This window comes from Panthera onca, chromosome A3 (genome assembly GCF_046562875.1).
Source record: "Panthera onca isolate mPanOnc1 chromosome A3, mPanOnc1 haplotype 2, whole genome shotgun sequence".
Classification (NCBI taxonomy): Eukaryota; Metazoa; Chordata; class Mammalia; order Carnivora; family Felidae; genus Panthera; species Panthera onca.
This window is the reverse complement of record NC_138341.1, coordinates 27,750,350-27,771,518: the sequence shown is the minus strand read 5'-3', so window position 1 is coordinate 27,771,518 and position 21,169 is coordinate 27,750,350. Positions and strand designations below refer to the sequence as shown.

The following is a 21,169-nucleotide window of genomic DNA, read 5'->3' as shown; positions in this document are numbered from 1 at the left end:
TTTAGCTCATAATAGGTGCCAAATAAATATCAGTTGTTGGTTTTTTTTAATAACATCTTCAGAATCCTCCTGGCCCCTCACACACAGAATGCACAGCATTTTTCATTCAACAGAAACCCATGGGGGAGGGGAAGAAAAAAAAAAAAAAGAGGTTAGAGTGGGAGAGAGCCAAAGCATAAGAGACTGTCAAAAACTGAGAACAAACTGAGGGTTGATGGGGGGTGGGAGGGAGGGGAGGGTGGGTGATGGGTATTGAGGAGGGCACCTTTTGGGATGAGCACTGGGTGTTGTATGGAAACCAATTTGACAATAAACTTCATATATTGAGGAAAAAAAAAAAGTTGCCATACTAGGAACTCAGTATAATCAACTGAATGATCCTATTTGAATCTCTAGTATGGCAAAATCTTTAAAGGATTAAATTTCCAAATCTCAGTGTCTCCCATAAGGGAGACATAATGAACCTAGTGTGTCCCGACTTGAGGAGGGAATAGTGAGAGAGACAGAGTATGTGTAAAAGAGAGAGAGGAAGAGAAAGGGGCATGTTGGGGAGAGGGATTCCTTTTCTAAACCGTAAATTCTAAAATCAGACCATTATTTTGATTTTGTATTTCTGTTTCTTAGTCTGTTCAGTATTTTTTCTTAATCTGTTCAGATTTTAGGTGGAACCATATTTGTTCTTTTTTTGTTTTGGTTTGCTTTATACTAACCTTTATTAGTTTTCTCTTAGTTTTATTTGTCCTCTCATTTTGCATTATTTCCAAATCCAATGTAATTACTACTGTCAAATAGAAATTCTACTTATGCTTTCATTTAAAAAATCAGAAGTTACTTAAACACCACAAATTGACCTAATTAAACAAGAAATGAAATTATAAAAATTGTGCATAAGTTGAATCTGTGTTAATTGAATGAATGAATAAATATTGGGTTAAGTGTTCTCTAATTTAATCCTTGAGGAATAAATCCATTCCTAAATATTTGGGCAAAGTGAATAATTTTTACATTGATATATCTTTTTCTTTCTAATGCAGGTTTTCACACATCAGATTTGTTTCATGCGGGATAAATCTTTTATCTCATTCCTTCCTACTTGAAATTCATTTCCATAATGACAAAATATATGCGCTGGCTTCTGAAAAAATAAAAACCATGTTTAATGAAACAAATAAAGGAGATAAATCATGAGCTGCATGAATAAATTCAGTCTACAGTTTAGAAAGGGCAGCCAAATCAAGTGCCTATCTCATATCCATTTGGAAAAGCCTTCTCTGAACACAGAAAAGAAATATAACTCTATTAAAACCTCAGACACAGGCTGCTAACCAGTTGAATACAATTTTATAGATTTTTTTATACTTGAATATGGAGAGGCTTTTGACTGTCATTTCTTCTACAAGATTTGTATAAATGAGGGATGACCGGTTGCACTGTGATATACAAATGCATTGTTCAATCTACTACTTTAGCAGTTTTGCTATGATGATGTAAAACTTACCATGACATTTCCCTTGACATAAATGCAGATCTATAAACCAGAGATTACATCTTCAAGATCACAGAGGGTTGGAGCTAACGGGATCAGAGAGACGGCTTAGTGTAATCTTTCCTTTTGTATTTTAGGATATCAAGACCCAGAGAAGTAATGACACAACCAAGATCATCCATGGTTGTTGATGTCTACACCACAGTAACTTTAGGACTCTGTCTCTTCCTTTGTCCCACAGCTGAAAACAGAAAAGGAAAATTCTAGTGCTTTCAAAATCCAACATTGAAGCTATTTTTTCCCATAATGTTACTTGAGCTACTTTGGGGTAGTTTTTGCTTGTTTGTTGTTACATAAAGGATCTTATTTTCTCAAACAAACAAACAAAAACTAAGGTGTTGTCTCAGGAACGTTTTCAAAAATAAGTGGGAAAATATATGTTGAGCATTAATATATACTGAACAGATTGCAAAGACACTGAGGAAAATCTAAAAAGAAATCATAATTTTAATAACTCCTTTTATGGAGCTTAAAATTAAAAGAAACAACTAAAATGATTATCATCTCGTAAGTGGAATAACCAGGCATTTGGGTACCCTGCAACCACAGGCTCCAAGCATCATCCTGACCAAACCTCCTAAAAGAGTCCTCTCGGATGGAGATGGAAACCAATGCTTCCCATGATTTACCAATTCACACTTTGTTCTTCAGTGAACTAAGCAACAGGAGTGTTGTCACTGTGATTTGCAGCAAAATATGTTCTCAAGATGAATACAGATACCTAGGTCAAGAATTTAATACTTACAGATTGCTTCCCTCTTGAGATCCACTCAGATTAGAAGGAATGAGGTCCTCATGTCAAGGTTTTATTTCCTTGTAACCGGCAGCCCCCACATGCTTCCCTGACTGCCATGGTACTCACCTGTCAGCCCCACTCTACACTTGTCAGCCCCTCCCTGACAGGTATACAGGAGCAAGCAAAACCCAGGGATGACTCATGCAGCCTCTCCCTGGAGTCAGTGGTAAGTAGTTCTTTGTTGATTCTGCTCACTGGCCTGTTATTTCCCTTCTGTTCAGATCCCTAGCTCCTGTTACCTCAACCACTCTTATCCTTGATTCTCATTCTTTTTTAGCACAAGCATTTATACCTCTAGAGTTTTACTAAAACTGTTCCCCTTAATTAAGAGAACTCACGTAGCTCTTTCTCCTCCATATAAGTTCAGTGTTTTAACAGGTCCAGTTAGACAGTCCCATCTCTTCAAGAAAACCCATCTCTTGATTTCTTAAAAATAAGAAAGTCCTTATTATTTGGCTCTAGCATATACTCTCTTACATTGATTCCTCCTGAAGGCAAAAGCTTTTTCCCTTGCCTCTATTGTTGTTGTTGTGTTTTGAACATTTACAGTAAGTGTTGGGTAGTAATTATGAGGCTCTTCCTCACTTCCTTTGTCCTTTTCATCATTTCCCTACCAGAGCTTCACTATTGTCTTACAAATGTAGAGCCAACTCTTCCCTACTTGTTTAGGCCCTGAGCTATTCTAAAAATTCCAGCCTTCATTCTTCTAGAGAATGGTGTTAACTCACAAGATGGCCCTTCCAGCAGAAGTTTGAGAATCACTGATCCGCTATCAGCTGGCTTCTGGCTCTTCTCACTGCGTCCTAGACCCAGCTTTGTCTGGTATTTTAGTACAGTTACCACTTGTCCTTCTGCTCGCCCGTATTCCAAAGGTTTCCTGCTTTCTTTGTTACTCTGTATTTATGACTTTTTAAAGAATCACTTTGTGGGGAACCTGGCTGGCTCAGTTGCTAGACTATCAAGTCCCACGTTGGGAGTGAAGCCAACTTAAATAAATAAATAATCACTTTGTTATTGTATTACTAGTATTTGGGTGGAAAGCATTTCAGTCTGCTAGTTTACTCATCTGTTGCGATACTGTGACAAACAAAAACCTTGGCAGGTCAGCATACTCTGAGGGACATGAGTACTGGAGGCAGCAAGGTCAGGCAGAAGGATGAAAACCTTTGGAGGCAGAGAAACCAGGATCAAATCCTAGCTTTGCCATTACCAGCCAGCTAATTTGGGCCAAGTTAAAGTATCCAAGCTTCAGCTTTCTCATCTGTAAAACAGACATAGTATGCATTTTTCAGATTCCTTAGAAAACTGGGTGAAACAATATCTGTAAATTTCCTGGAGCTTTTGAACTTGAGTTCTGACTCACAAATGTTAATTTCATTTTATTTTCTTGAAAGCACATCTAAAGCTATGGTACTCAAAAGGTTTGTGGACAAGCAGCATCTGTATCACCCAGGAGCTTATTTTAAATATAAAATTTCAGATCCCACCCTAGACCTGTTGAATTAGAATCTACATTTTATCAAGATCCCTAGGACATTTGTATGCATATTTTTACGCATATGAAAGTCTAAGAAGCCCTGTTCTAGAGGCATTCTTATGAACTGGCAGCTGTTGGGATGAGACAGAATTGAAGGCAATAGGGAGGTCTATTAACACAGCTCCGGAACATTCTGGGGAAGATTCAAAAGTTCTGGTGACAAAATTGTGGGTAGTACCCTTATCATTTAAAAGCATAATCTTCTTCCAGGTTTTACTCTGTCCCATTAATAAGTTCAATTGCAGATCATAGAGCCTACTAAGTCTTGTGACAGACATTGACTAGATGCAGTCCCAGTGCTCCACCGCCATGCAATTCATAGGGATGGCTCCATGGCAGGTGGGTAACATCCAACCAGTATTGTGTCTCAAAAAAGCCTTTCCTTTGGCACCTGCAAAACGAATTGTTAGATCTACAGCAGCCCATGAGTGTAATTCTTTGTGCCTGAGCCCAACATACACATAGGCAGAGGATTCCTAGGTCTATTGACCCTGTTTGGAAGATGACCTAGCCCTTGTGCTACAGTCAGAATTTATCCCTAAAGCTGTACTTTCAATTTCCAGGGTCTTGTAATGATGCATTCTCACAGGCTCAAGTATTTTGAGAGCTGCTAGAAATATCAAATGTGGATCAGTCAAGAAATAGTGTTGGAGGAAGCAACCACACACTGTACATAAAAGAAAATCCCACAACTCGCCTTCTAAGAAATCTATGAAATTTTAGTGCTCAAGGCTGCTGATTCCATTTAAGAATGTTGGCATACAATGCTGTATAGTGGTTTCAGGTGTACAACACAGTGATTGAAGAGTTCAATACATTAAGCTACACTCACAATGGTAAGTATAATTACCACTTGTCACTGTACATTATTACTACAATGTTATTGACTATATTCCCATGCTGTACTTTTCATCCCTGTGACTTATTTATTCTATACCTGGAAGTTTGCACCTGCTATTCCCCTAAACTTATTTTTCTATTACTCCCAACACCCACTCCCTCCCACCAACCACCAAAGTTCTCTGTATTTATGATTCTGTTTCTGTTTTTTGTTTGTTCATTTTTTTAGATTCCACATATAAGTGAAATCATATGGTTTGTCTTTCTGTGTCTTTCTTATTTGTCTTTCTCTGTCTGACTTATTTCACTTAGCGTAATACTCAGTAGGCCCATCTGTGTCATCCCACATGGCAAGATCTCATTCTTTTTATAGCTGAGTAATATTTCATTGTGCATATACACCACCTCTTCTTTATCTGTTCATCTACTGATGGACAGCTTCCATATCCTGGCTATTGTAAATAATGCTGCAATAAAGATAGGGGTGGATATATCTTTTCAAAGTAGTGTTTTCACTTTCTTTGGGTAAATAGTAGTGGAATTACTGGATCAGAGGGTGATCCTATTTTTAATTTTTTGAGGAATCTCTATACTGTTTTCCACAGTGGCTGTACCAATTTACATTCCCAGCAGTGCACAAGGGTTTCTTTTTTTCCACATTCTCACCAATACTTATTATTTCTTGTCTTTTTTATATTAGCCACTTAAACAAGAAGGAGATGATATCTCATTATGGTTTTGATTTGCATTTCACTGATAATTATTGATGCTGATCATTTTTTTTATGTGTCTTTTGACCATCTGTACATCTTCTTTGGAAAAAAAAAATGCCTAAAGACTCCACCAAAAACTATTAGTACTATTAATGAATTCAGTAAAGTTACAAGATACAAAATTAATACATAAAAATCTGTTGTGTTTCTAGACACTAATAATGTAGCAGAAAGAGAAATTAAGTAAGCAATCCCACTTACAGCTGAGACAAAGGGAATAAAATACCTACGAATTAATTTAACCAAAGAGGTGAAAGACCTGTGCTCTGAAAACTATAAAGCATTAATAAAAGAAATTGAAGATGACACAAACAAATGAAAAGACATATCATGCTCATTAATTGGAAGAACTAATATCATCAAAATGTCCATACTACCCAAAGAAATCCAAAGATTCAAATAATCCCTAATAAAATACCAATATTATTTTTTCAAAGAACTAAAATAAATAATCCTCACATTTGTATGGAACCACAAAAGACCCTAAATAACCAAAGCAATCTTGAGAAAGAGGAAAAATTGGAGGTATCACAATCCCAGATTTCAAGATACCCTACAATGCTATAATAAACAAAACCGTATTGTATTGGCAGAAAAAAATAGACATACAAATCAATGCATCGGGATAGAAAGCCCAGAATAAACCTACACTTATATGGTCAATTAATCTATGACAAAAGAGACAAAAACATACAGTGGAAAAAAGACAGTCTCTTCAAATGGTCTCAGGAGAACTAGACAGGTATATGCAAAAGAATGAAACTGGACCACAGTCTTAAACCAAACACAAAATACTTAAAATGGGTTAAAGACCTAAATGTGAGACCTGAAGCCACAGAACCTATTTTAAAAAAACATAGGCAGTAATCTCTTGGACGTGGGCCTTAGCAAAAGCTTTTCTAGGTATGTCTCCTCAGGCAAGGGGGAAAAAGCAAAAGTAAACTACTGAGATCACATCAAAATAAAAATATTTTGCATAGGAAATAACCAACAAAACAATAAGGCAATCTACTGAAAGAAATTCTTTCTTAAGCACAGCCTTAGGTAGAAAGAAAAAAATTAGGAAAGTAATTATCAGCTCTTCAACCAAATAGATCTTAATAATTTCAAAACTACTTTCAGTTAATGCCTACCTTTAAATCACTGTATCCAGGAACTCAAATGTTAATTGGAGACCGAAGGAACCAACATTTTGTGACAATGCTCCACCAGGACATCTAGAAAAGCCTTTATCCTTAACATCTTGTTTGGCTAGCCACTCATCTAGTAGATCCTTCCAGATCTCACCAGTAAGTGCAAATGTTATCTCTTTGCATGAAAGAAATACTCAGTCAGTTAAGTTGACAAGTATATCCATGGAGATATTTCACTGTCAAGAAAAGCAGCTAGATGTGAGAAATTTTCATTATGTACACATTTCCATTAAAAAAAATTTACATGATCAGAACCATCTCTCCAAAAGAAAGTCATTACTATCAACCTGGAATAGACTATTGCTGTTGCTGTCATTTTAATGGAGTTGTTCTTTCTTTTTTTTTTTTTCAATGAAATTTGCTAGCAGAAGTTTTAGTTGATGGAATTTTGCCAAAGTATTTGTTAACAGGATTTTACTTCTTAGATGTGTTGGGAAGCTTTGAAAAAGTTTTTATTTCTTTCTTTTTTTTTCCCCCAACTAGAACTCTCCAGAGAATGTCTGGAGGCATAAGTATTAAATAGTGCCTATTCTAAAATATATTATATATTAAATTTGAAATTCCCAGGACTCCATTGGGTATTAGCACATGCAAATGTATGAGCATGACACCACATGAATACATACATGGTTAAAGATTTCATGACTAAAAAACAATACCAGTTTAAATAAAATTGAACATATTCTTTTTTTCTTAGGAAATGGATAAAGAAGACCAGAAACATTGAAGTTTATTGAGTTTGATGATGATGATAATAAGACAGTATAATTTATAGATTAAATTTCCAATCCTGATCTGTCTCTTCATGCCATACCATGCTTCATTAACTGACTGCCTCAACTACAACAGGGTAGAACATCCAGCTCTTTTTACTGAGAGAACAAATCTATTTGCCTTGATGTAGAAATTGAATTTGATTCAAAGAAGAAGAGTGTAGTTCACTGCAACACATTCACCTGAATGTGCTAGTTTCTAGCTGCATTATCCTGACTCTCGGAACTTTACATCTCTCAATTCAAAAATGTAGAAAATACCTAACTCTCTCACAGGGTTACTATGCTCACAGTAATAGCATTTGTAACTAACAGACATTCAATAAATGTTCATTGCCTTCCCTTGCCTTCCCTCCGCAACCTCAAGCCATGAATAGAAAATGCCTACTGGCCTAGAGACTTCCTAGGCTTCACTCAATCATTTACCTAATCAATGGCAATCGTTATCATCTACTGGCAGAAAGTCATATACGACATGTGTCATGTATCATATATTGACTTGGCTCATAGGCTCAGGATCTGTGGCTGTTTATGTGATAACAAACTTTGAAACTGCAGATAAGACAATATGAAGACCTGGGATGCTTTAGGAAAAAGTTCTGTACCAAAAATTAGATCTGTGTCCTAGTCTTGTTTTCATCCCCAAGTGACTTGGTGACTTTTGGTATTGCTTTATCTTTTGAGACCACTCCCTCACCTGAAACACATGATAGTAAATCTGTCTTTGTTAATCTATCATTTTATAAGGATCCAATGAAGTATGTAAAGATAGAAATCTATACAACTACATGGCAGTGGTCATAGTAGAACCACAGACATCTTTCTACTCTGAGCAATTCTGTTTTTATCAACCAACACGTAAAGAGAAGATGTTCTAAGTGGATTACTCATGACCCTGAGGTTTTCCTCATGCTGAGAATCAATATTTCCAAAGGGGTGGATGGGGGACGGGATAGACAAATGTTCTCTGGGTGAGACCAAAGGGGAAGTCAAAAATTAAGAGTTAGACGGTTGGGAAAATGAATAAAGTTTTACACCATAAGATGGCCGACAGGACTAAAACAAGCTCTGGTCTCTAGCTTGGAGACCCCCTCTTCCCGGTTCTTTTTGCCCTGTTTGCCATGCGTGCGAAAACCCGCTACAGATATGGAAGCTGACAACTATAAATTACCCTTACCCCTTCATTTGGGGCTCAGATCTTTGGAGAAATGGTCTCCTCTGAGCCAGCCAGTGTTAAATAAATCTCCAATCCACCAAGATCTCCCAGTGCCACTTGGTTTTTCCACCAGTGTTCCAGCCTGGTTCCATAACACTAACAATATTTTGGAACAAATATCCAACTTACCACTCAGCAATCTCAGGTTGGACCTAGCTGCTAATAATTTGCTCTGTGATCCTGAGCTACTCTGCATGGAAGGGATTAATCAGAATAGGTTCCATGCAGCCCAAACATTCTGTTTCATTTAAACAACAAATAGAAAAAAAAAAAAAAAAATCAGCATAACTTGCAGTAGAAAGAGACTGTATTATGTCTTCATGCTGACCCTTTCTTAACCTTCATTTCTGGATCCACTTTGCAATGATGGCAAAATTGCAAACACTTTCACTTAGTAATTCTTGCAGCACCTAGAACAGTATCTAACACACATTAGGCCCTCGGTATGTGTTGGTTAAATGCATGAATGCAAGGAAACTATAATCAGAAAGGCTCAACAATTATATTAACTCCACCCAAATGCTATAAAATCTAAGACTAGAAACTTATAAATTGGAAGTTACAAGAATTAACCAGCATTCTAAGATATGCCATTACTTATGAATGTATTTCTTTGGGACAACCTATAGCTAGAACGTAATTCCAACTAAATGGATTTGATTCAAATCTAAATTAATTTGTCCCTTCAAATCCAAGCTGCATAGTGGAGATTTCACATATGATAGGTAATTAGGTAAATTTCTGGTCAGTATTTCATCATTGGCTAATTATTAAAGGCAGACCACAGCTCTAATTTAAGTGTTCTATTTATTTCTGAAACTCTGCTATGGTTGACTTTGAAGTGCTATTGCAAGGGAGAGAGAAAGGAATAGCTATGCGTCAATGGAAAGTTCAGATCCTGGCTCTTCATCTACAGTGATTTAACCCATCCTTGTTCTTAGTTTTCAAGTGTAGAATGGTGCCAATTAAATTTTCTCCTATAGGGGTGCCTGAGTGGCTCAGTCAGTTAAATGTCTGACTTAGGCTCCGGTCACAATCTCGTGGTCTGTGAGTTCCAGCCACATGTCAGGCTGTGCTGACAGCTCAGGGTCTGGAGCCTGCTTTGGATTCGGTGTCTCCCTCTCTCTCTGCCCCTCTCCTGCTCTCTCTCTCTCTCTCTCAAAAATAAATAAACATTAAAAAAAATTAAATTTTCTCCTATATACCTACTTCATAGATCTTAACGGGTACCATCGTTTTTAACACAGAAAAATAGTAAAAGGATATACCTAGTCCAAAAATAGGAAAAATAAGGGATAAGAACAGAAGCAGAACAGCAGAAAAGAAAAGATGATCCTTTGGGCCTGTATTGGATATTCTATTTGCATCATCTTTGCTTCTTCTAAGGGATTCCAGAAGCTAGAACAATGAACACCAAAAAAGAGGGCAGGGGGGAGTAGGATTGGGGAAGAACCATAGAGTGGCATTTGGCAAAGGGAAAAGAGAAGTGAAACACCATCTGTGGAATGCCCAATAATCAGTGTTGTTGGTGATAAGATATTCCAACTGCTTTTGACCATTTGTACATGCATAGCTCTATTTATAAGCTTTAATAGTTAATTCACTCAGAAAATACCTAGGGATACAGTTGCTGTGATTGAAATACCATACTTGAAAGAATTACACATATCTTTAAGAAATGAACAATGTATTTCTAGAGGAAGTAGGTAGGAAAGAAGATAAAATTGTTGAAAGGGATGTGTAGCAAATGGACAGCCTTTGAGCCAGACTCAAAGTCTGCTGAGTGACTGGGGAAAAGATAAAGAGGAGGGAGGTTGTATTAAAAAATAAATAAATGGGGACCATGAAGGCATTGTTACGTGTTGCAGAATTCCATCTTTGCCAGAGACAGCAGTTATGTATGCACATAAGTTAGCCCTCCCCTAAAAAGGGCTAGCATGGGGCATATATTAAGCCAGTAAGTACAGTGTGGAGCTGATGGGAGTGGAGGAGAGAGGCAGCAACATTCTACCTACACATATGCACTGAAAGGTAAGGATTCTAATCACCGAGGAAAGAGTAAAATGGGAGGAGTAAAGGAACCAGCCTACATTTTGTTTTTAAGTTTTATTTATTTATTTATTTTGAGAGAGAGTAAGCACAAGTGGGAGAGGGGCAGAAAAAGAGAATCCCAAGCAGGCTCCACACCATTAGCACAGAGCCCGAAGCAGAACTCGAACTCACCAACTGCAAGAGCACAACCTGAGCTGAAATCAAGAGTCAGAAGCTTAATGGACTGAGCCATCCAGGTGCCCTGGAACCAGGCTACATTTAATTTCTACCTAGAATAAGAATAATTATTAATTTTACTCAAACATTGGCTATAGAAAAAAATCTATAATTTAATATAGATAAATGCTTAATATACATAGATTTGAATGTCAATGTTATGGGACCTTTGAAGATAAAAATATTGACAGAACATCTTACTTAGACTAACCCTGCAACCTTAGAGCTTACACCCTTTCTCCTTGAAGAACATAATTTAAAAATTTGAGAACAATGAGAATCAATCAGACATTTGCAGAAGTTAAAAGTTGAAGTGAATCCCCCTCTGGTTATTTTTCCCCTGCTAAATTTAATACAATTCTCAACTGTACCGTTAAGGATTCCCAATTTTAGAAATCACATCTTGGCTATACCCAGCTGCTTATGCAGAAAAAACTCTGGCACCTCTTGGTGAGCTGTCAGATCTGGTGATTCACTAAATTTTAAAAATAATAATAAATAGATAAACAAACAAATAAAAATGAAACTCCAACTCATTTGTATCCGAAAATGCTAAGTTCTCCAGAACAGTGCAGAGAGAACTCGTTTTAATAAACTGCAAGAAAATTTTCAGACAAATGATGGCTACTAGGACAAAAATGAAAATGAATCCACAACTTCATAAGAATCCAAAGAACTCATTTCCCTTCTAAAAGACCTACGTCTGAGGCACCTGGGTGGCTCAGTGGGTTAAGCACCCGACTTAGGTTCAAGTCATGATCTCACAGTTCGGGAGTTCGAGCCCCGAGCCAGGATCTGTGCTGACAGTTCACAGTCTGGAGGCTGCTTCGAATTCTGTGTCTCCCTCTCTGTCTGACCCTCCCCCGTTCACACTCTGTCTCCTGTCTCTCTCTCTCTCTCTCTCTCTCTCTCTCTCTCTCAAAAATAAATAAACATTTAAAAAATTTAAAAAAAAGAATTATGTCTTTCTGGCAGCACCTCTACTATAGTAAAGATGTATAAAAAGATGTAATTATATTTAGCAATTTGGGAAGGTTAAAACTAAACCTTTCGTTCTGACTCACATCTATATACTAAGCGCCTAGCAGAGCACCTAACAAGAAGTTTACCCAACTAAGCCTTCAGGGCACGTGGCAGCACAGCAGGCTGAGCTAAAAGTGGATTTCCAAAGGACAGCCCCATAATGGAATTCCTGGTGGGACGATCAAAGAGGTGGAACCATCAGCCAAGCATGACTGCACATAACAAATCCATCAAGACCTATGATATCCCTGGCAAGACAAATAGCAAGGAGCACAGAGACTTAAGTGGTATTTGAGGAAATTTACTATCCCCCAGCCTCCAGCAGGGTTGAGAAACAACGCCATTCAAATTCCCATCTATTCCAACAATACAATCAAAATACTCTTTTCCCTTAGCCCGTTGGATTTACTGCCTAATTTTTATTTATTTTTAACTGCATCTATGTGTAGCTATAAAAATAAAAATATATTTGTATATATTTTTACATATCTCTGTTACCACATAAGCAGAATCAGCCTGACAGATTTTTATGAAATTTGGAGGGAATGTGTTGAGCAACACGATTCTAAATATAGGCTACGTGGCGTACCTGAAATTTGCTTTGGGGTCCTCAGGGGGGGCAGGCAGGCAGTCATTTACCAGAGCAGCTGAAACAGAAGTGAAATAAGAGGCCCATAAGACTGCCAAAGGGAGTAATGAGCCATAAGTATGAAGATGCATTAATATGCCAAGGACAAAGAAAACAATCAGTAGTTTTAAACACGAGTCCCAAATTGATCGTCATGAAGGCAGGTGTGGTCTGCAATCCAGCCACTTCTCACTTGGGTAACTCTAAGCAGAACAATTCAGGTTAAATAGCATCAGTGACTTAGTTAATTATGATTAACACATTTTTCATCAGCAGCACTGGGGAGGCATTTCTGGCAAGACTCATTAACGTGGGGCGAATCCTGCCCCAACTCTGAGTCAAGTAAGGAAATGCCAGCCAGTCACCTCACACTGGTGAGAGGGGCTTCCACGGGATACTCAGGGTGCTGTCTCCCTGTTACAGAGCCTTGGGCCTGGTGTCTTACTCCCTCCTGCAAATGTAATGGTCCAGAAGCAAGCTGACCAACCACTAAGGATAGGTCAAAGGAACGGTGGCTGAGCTGGGTTCAGCCAGAACTCCTAGAGTTTGTTGGCACAAAAGATACTGAAGCGTTTCCCACAGGCCAGTTGTGTGCCAGGCAGGAGAGATTGAGCCTGAATGTTGTTGAGTCCTGTCCAAGAGGAAAACAGACTTGAGAAGAAAGAAACTAGGCCATACCTGGTTTCTAAGTGGCTGTGGAAAGACTTAAGTTACCAGCCAGGATAAAGACATATTTGCTCTTACCAAAGGGGCTACAGTTAGAGATCCCCAGGAATCTGAGAGAAGAAGGAGGGAATTTCCTTCAAAGAATACTTGGGCATCTCATGAGGGGAAGAATCAATTTGAAACACCTGCCAGGTCCAGGTGACAAAGCCAGCTTTTGATAGTGCCAATGATGTAGCACTTACTGAAGCAGTCATGGACCACTTAGATTCTCATCCAGAGGCAAGAGAAGAACTAGCTCTGACAAATATTTCTGGACAGGGACAGGAGAATAAATATCTTGTTGCTTAACGATTATGCCCCAAGAAGCATGTTGGTGCAGGATACCAGAAATACTAGACACACACACCGGCAACAAGGGAACGGCACACTCACGGAGACACAGTAAGTATGATCAAATAAGGCGACTTCAAAGAAGAAAAGATGTGCTTGGTGTCAGAGAGTTGTATTACTCAGGGACTTAGCAGAGCTCCCAAACTTCTAGCAAATCATGTGCTTGCCCTATCAAGGTTCTATGATTCTCAAAACTGGCTACATATTAAAAGTACCTGAGGGGTGCCTGGGTGGCTCAGTCGGTTAAGCGTCTGACTATCTCAGGTCAGGCCTTGATCTTAAGGTCATGAGTTCAAGCCCCACACTGGGCCCTCCAGGCTAGGCATGAAGCCTACTTAAGGAGAAAAAAATAAAATTTACCTGAGCCCTTTAAAAACGATATCACAGGCTGGGGTAACAGTTGAATCAGAATCTCTAGAGGTTGGTGTCAGGCAGAAATGGTGTTTTTTTTTGTTTGATTTGTTTTGTTTTGTTTTGAAGTTCCCGAAGTAATTCTAATGTGCAGCTGGGAATGGAGTCTATACTGGCTCAGGTACAACACAGCTAATCAATTTCTTAATATGAAAGAATTTATAGGTTTTCTAAGCTGCCCCCCACCACCCCTCTACCCACCCCACTGAGAAATTTTGAAAAAATGTCAGCTGGCTGTGGAGGTTTCAGTATTCTATGACAGGTGAGAGTGGAATTACACATAGCTGTGAATAAAACGCCAGGGCCGAGAAAACAGAAAATAGACTGAAAGAGAAGCTAATGGCTGTATGAGAACAGTGGTTCTCAACACTGAATACACAGTACTTTCACTGGGCACCTAAATCATAGCTATGTCGGGGCCTCAGCCCCCACAGATTATGAGTTCATTGATTTGGTGGGCTCAGGCACCATGTGGTTTTTAAACACTCCCTAACTGACTCTAATGTATGGCTAGAATTGAGGATCGCTGCCCTGAAAAGCAAATGAGGGTAGTGTCGCCTGACACCGGGGCTATGCACCGAAGCAGATTCTTGTATGAAGGGTGGTTCCTTCAAGAGAACAAACACAGACACTGGTCTATGTAAATGTTGTTCAGGGGACTTCATGCTCAAGTCTGGGCCCCATATCTCCATCATTTGCTCACAGGGTGTCGAGGCTGGCCACAGAAGCATGCTGTTCAGTTAGTTAGGTACATGTATGGAAAAGAAAGAGACAAGGAGACCTGAAGAGGTCTTCTTTGCCTGTTTCTAGTAGACAGAAGTTCTTTGATAAAAGATAAGTCATTATAATATTCTCCCTTTGTTGTGGTAGATTCTAGTTCAGAGGTATTCACTCCTCTCTAAAACTTCATGGCCTGAAAACACTTTCCCTCGTCTTGCCTTAGGCTTCGCCATGTGACTTACTTTGGCCAATGTTAGCAGGCAAGATATGGGCCTGACAAGCACTTGAGGAATGGGGGTTGCTCCGCTAGAGACATGAGAAGTTCACATCTTGATCATCTTGCTCATGCAAGGAAAGTGAGCGACATATAGACTGAAGCTGCCTCAGTCTACCCACAGACCTGTAATGGGATACTCCCAACTCCTGATATCTGAAGCAGAACTGCCTAGTAAAGACCTGCCGAGGTCAGGTGAGCCTGGCCATCTGCATTTGGACAAGCTAGATAAATGCTTGCTTTGCATGTGGCTATGACTTTTTGGTTGTTTGCTATCTATCCATATTGTGGCCAAAGCTAATTGACATACTTGCTTTCCACATCTTTCTTAACTTAGAATGTGCTTCCATACTTAACATGGTTTTCCAAATTAGCTCAAAACCTACTCTTAACTTTAAGATTTGTGATATGTGGGAGGTGATTTTATTATCACCTTTCCTTACTGTCCCTTCAAACAAACATGGTATTAGGTTTTATCTTTTGAGGATGCTTCATGAAACACTTCCAGCAACAAAAAGGATTGTTAAGTCTAGCCCAGGATTGTAAGGTCGAGGCCTTACCTACTAATTACTGCTGTTCATCACAGGGCTATTTATAATCATTTTAATTTAGAAGCAATCGATGTGACTAATGTTAGCAGAATAGTTAAGTAACATTTGTAATTTTCATAAAATAGATTTTTATCCCACATTTTAAAAATATGCTTAATGAAATGTAAGTATGAAACAGTATCTATATAAACAAAGCAAGACCTAAAGTTGCCTATAAGGTATGGCTTCAATGACATACAATACAATACAATACAGTACAATACAATACAATACAATGACATAATCTATATATAATATATATAGTCTAAATATATATTATATATGTAAATATATAATATAAATATATATATAATATAAATACTATATATATAATATATATATACAGTCTGAAATAAAATATACCAAAATTTTAATGCAAGTTGTCCCTGAACAAGGGCATTAACTATGATTATTTCCATTTTTTAAATGCTTATTTATTCTTGAGAGAGAGAGAGAAACAGAGAATGAGCAGGGGAGGGGCAGAGAGGGAGAGGAAGACACAGAATCCAAAGCAGGCTCCAGGCTCTGAGCTGTCAGCACAGAGCCATATGCGGGGCTAGAACCCATAAACCGTGAGATCATGACCTGAGCCGAAGTTAGAAGCTTAACCAACTGAGCCACCCAAGCATCCCCATTATTTCCATTTTTTAAAGCTTCCCTGTACTTTCTAAGTTTTCTTCGATGAGCAAATTTTACTCTTATATTCAGGAAAAAAAACTCTAAAAGGGGTAAGAAAGAAAACATTCCTTGAGGGACTTGGAATTCTGGACAATGCACAATTCAAGGTGGGGGGAAAAAGCTGGCAAAGGTCCTACTTTTTTAAAACTCCTCAATCAGAAAAATGAGAAGAGAATGGCCTCCTCATGTTGGTGAAAGTCTTCTACTTCTAAGGAAATGTCATTTCTTCTTGGGGCTTCCTATCTGCCTTGCCTCCACTTGAAATAGATTTCCATTTTAATCTCTCAAATCCTGCAAGTTCTTCTGCACAATGAGTTGCGTCCTCCTTAGAATCAGTTGCAGTTCCATATTAACAAATAAGGTTTTTGGTTTATTTTTGTTTGGTTTCCTTTCACTTTTCCAATCCCACTAATCTGCATGAAGCCAAAATTTTAAAGGTAGCCAATATATAATGAAGTTAAAGTCTCAATACATAAATAAATTTTACATTAAGCTTTGGATTTCAAAGACCACTATTTCCTTCTATTGTAATATCCATGTTTTTGAATGATTGCTGCCAATTATATTTTACATAACTGAAACCATTCCTATGGCCAATTTTATGTCTTGCTTTGTTAATATGGATACTGCCCTTTATTTCAACTTCACAAACATGTTATTAAGCCAGTGGATGAGGAGTTCCTGAAACGTAGACACTCTATCACATTCATCGTTGTCATCCTCCCCACATAGCAAGGCCAGGGGCACATTGTAGGTGGGGTTGACATTAACAGCACTCATTAACTCTAGTTTTGTTCTAGATCTAAGACCTAAAACAGATCTAACTGCAAGGTCCCACCAAGTGACTAGTTCTGGCCAGTAAACTATGCTGGGACATGATGCTTGTCATTTTAGAGCTGCAGGAGTGATACGTCCATGAACTATTCTCTAAATTCTCTTCCCTGGCACAAGGGATCCCTGTGTTGAATGGCAGAGCCGCTGTAAGAGGGACGTGATCAGGACCCCGGGGTCACACTTGGAAGCTGGGTATTCAGGAGGACTGCAGAGCCTACAGCAGACTGTGCTTGAACAAGGAACAAATGTTAACACGGTATCAGCCACTGAGATATCAGGATTTGCTTGTTCCTGCAGCACAGTCTAACCTATCCTAAGACTGCAGGCATTCTTTAAAGTTGATGGGAATTACTTAGAAGCTTATAATATCCCACAGTCAAAATATGTTTACTGGTATAACCCAAAGCACCGATGCTTTTGTTTTTTACTAAATGTTTTAGCATCTGCTAAGTTTAACAAGGGGAGAAGGTAGCCTCTTCTGTGCAAGCCACGCATAACCATATCTTAGAGGCTGCAGAAAGGATGTGTGAGCTGCTAAGCCCGTGCTCTAAGCCTCATGTCTTGTTCTTGAGCTGCACAGGAAGTTTCCAGTCAAATTTGCAACCCGGACTGCATGTGTCTGGTGGTGGTCTCCAGGCCGTTTGTGGCACTACATTAGGTGGAAGACACAGGTTGTCAAATGAATCATTTTTCAAATGTACCGAAGTAAAAAATGGCACTCGGTACATTGTTTTTTGAAAAGAAACAGTAAATAGGAGCTTTAAACCTGCTTACAGCATTTCAAGCCCGAGAAGTGTGGGAACATGGCATTTCCTTATAGCTAGACATCTATAACCCTTTTCTTAGGAGTAGTCCTTTCTGTAAAACTAGCCTTAGTTTCTCAATCCATTTTTCCAATACTAAACACGATATAATAGGTCCCAGACATCTGAGGACATAAGCATGTGCAGTTATAAGACAGATATGTATTTGAAGGGCATCTGGGTGGCTCAGTCAGTTAAGCGCCCGACTTCAGCTCAGGTTATGATCCCGCGGTCCGTGAGTTCGAGCCCCGCATCGGGCTCTGTGATGATAGCTTGGAGCCTAGAACCTGTTTCAGATTCTGTGTCTCCGTCTCTCTCTGACCCTCCCCCATTCATGTTCTGTCTCTCTCTGTCTCAAAAATAAATAAACATTTTTTTTAAAGATAAATATGAATTTGAAAACCCCTTTTCTCTGGGATACTGAGATTCCAAGGTCCTGTGCAGACATGACCCCTTTTACTGGAGTGGTGAATTTATAAACCAATTAGTAAGTTAGGTGATTGGCTGAATTTAGTCGTTGTTAATGGATTCATTACCAATTAATCTAGACAAAATGATCAAATCACTTGTTTATTTCAGGCTTAGTAGCAATAAAAAGTCTATTACTCCTTTAAAAAAACATGGTACATATAAGCACCCCTACATTCAGTAACTAAATTGGGCACAATTATGTATTTCAGGGTCTGTCTCCAGCTGCCTTGGCATCTGTTCCAACTCCCTGCCTTCCCCTTCCCCTCAAATCTTTGAGTTCTTTGGGTAGAGGTAGGTCTCAGCAATGCCAAATCCTGCATTCACTTTTAGAAACTGTAACAGCAGGAGCTCGCTGAATTTCACCTTCAGGGGTGTCATAGACTTTTGCAGCTTCTCAGGTCTGCTCATCATCTCCTCTGCGGGGCCCTTGCTTAGACTGCCTGGGAAAGCTCCAGAAAGGAAGTGTTTAATCCTAGCACACAACCAGAGTAATGAAAGCTACTCTATTATTGTTTAAATACCTCAGTGATTCAAATTAAAACCACAGAAGGTCCGGCTGTATTAACAGGTATTGTACAACAAAGAGTTTAAAGAAAAAGCCTCCAACCAAAGTCTAAAGTAGGACACAATCTGAAACAGCCTAGCACAGTGGTTCTCGAGGGTAGGAAAGGACTAGATCAGTCTTCCTGGATTCTAACCACTTCAATAAAAAGAAACCTATGTTGGGGTACCTGGGTGGCTTAGTCAGTTAAGCATCCAACTTCGGCCTAGGTCATGGGTCAGAGCCCTGTGTCCGGCTCTGTGCTGACAGCTCAGAGCTGGAGCCTGCTACAGATTCTGTGTCTCCCTCGCTCTCTGCCCCTCCCCCGCTCACACTCTGTCTCTCTCTCTCTCTCTCTCTCTCTCTCTCTCTCCCTCTCTCTCTCTCTCAAAAATAAATAACAAAAAAAATTTTAGGGGGCCTGCGTGGCTCAGTCGATTAAACATCCAACTTCAGCTCAGGTCATGATCTTGTGGTTTGTGAGTTCAAGCTCTGCATCAGGTTCTGTGCTGACAGCTCAGAGCCTGGACTCTGATATCATCAGTCTCTCCTCAGGGTCCTGGGGCAGCTCTTTCTGCCCATGGGTCCTGTCCCATTGCTTTAATAAAATCACCTTTTTTGCACCAAAGACGTCTTAAGAATTCTTTCTTGGCCATTGGCTCCGAACTCCTATCAACTCCAAACCTCATCAGGTTTCCTTTTGGAAATTTATCTCTGTCCCCATTAGTGATTCACCTTCTTTTCTCAGGTGGTTTTCCAAGTTTCCAGCAGACAAAGAATAGCATTAAAGACTCAATTAGACAATTAAGGCCAGAAATACCGTAGTTGTTAAAGACTGGGGATGTGTGTACTAAGAAGGAAACAACCAACCCAACACAATTCTGTGACTTCACAGAAAAGCCAAGCCTTTGGAACTCCAACACTCCTCACCCTACCATTGTCTCAAGCACACAGAGGATTTGATTCAAGTCAGCAAAGTTACACTGAGTGCTGACTACATATACTTACACTATTTCTCTCACTCTTCCTTCTCAATTTACCAGCAAAAGTCTACCCAAAATAATATGTGCAGTAATAAGTTTCAATATATTACCTACACACACATACACCCCAAAATGGTGCATGCTAAAAAACTTCACACTCCCACTATTAAAAATGCTATATATTGTATTTTTGTGTGTGCCAGTCCGTTTAGCAGCAAATGAAGGTACATTTAGAAAAGAATTAGGCTGGATTTCATAGGGACTTTTTCAATCGAGTAGAAAGGTACATTGTCACTGGATGCTCATCTGATTTCCGAGTTCTGTGTGCTGTAGTTAGCTAAGATTTTAAATCAACAATGATAACTACAAGGAACCCCTGATAATAATGGCAGCATATGTTACAGGTCATCTCACTCTGCGTGCAAAAGCCATCTTGTGGGAGATGAAACACAATATTGTAATTAGAATTAGATGGATTCAATAAATATTAAGCAGTAAAAAGTATTATTCGTTTAGCCATTTCCTTCTCAGCAGAACCTGCAATTCAGGCTCATCCTAATATCTGACCCATGAAATTAAGATGATAAGGAGTTACTTCGAGAGAAGATGGAGAGAATTTAAAAGTCATGGCTTTTTGAAATTCCAAGATGCTTTTTTGCAAATGCAAGTTGATGCTGTCCACCCCTCCCCACCTCAGTGATAAACAAGATAAGTGATAACGGGCAGAGGGGCAAATGAATGCATTTCAATGAGTCCGGTTTATAATTCTATGAGTTACATGTTTCATTTTGATAGAATCAGGCTTTAAGATCATGTGTTCCAGATAATCCCAACAAGCACAAATTTTAAACTATTTTGCCTAAATTTCCTGGTGATTTGCAACCTGTTTCACCAATTGGAGTGTTTCTGTGAACTGACTTGACGAATCTGGTCTGGTCAATTCAGTGCAGGCCCCTCCCTGGGCCACCCCCTGCTTTTTCCTTTTATAAAGGACTTCTCACCCTCCATCCCAAGCAAAGCAACTGCAATAAACTCTCTCTCTGATCAAGCCCATCTAGTCCTCTGCCAGGCTCAATTCTGCCTCCAGGCAGCCTGAAGCAGCAGCAAGTGGGCCAGACTAGCTCTCTGCTGGCTAATCTGATAAACTAATCTGACAGAGATGAATGTTTTTAGGGAGATTGCCAGTTTTGCCTTTTGGAAAAGGGATGCTAAAAG

The 21,169-nt window shown here is 39.0% G+C and overlaps 1 long non-coding RNA gene across 1 annotated transcript in view; it reads right to left on the bottom strand.

Annotated features, from left to right (window-relative positions):
• The window catches only part of LOC132691095 (uncharacterized), a 67,707-nt gene extending 65,993 nt beyond the window's left edge, over positions 1-1,714 (bottom strand). The window contains exon 1 of the long non-coding RNA XR_009615599.2: positions 1,499-1,714. This is a non-coding gene — a long non-coding RNA (uncharacterized LOC132691095). The remainder of the gene's footprint in view (positions 1-1,498) is intronic.
• Between the last annotated feature and the right edge of the window lie 19,455 nt (positions 1,715-21,169).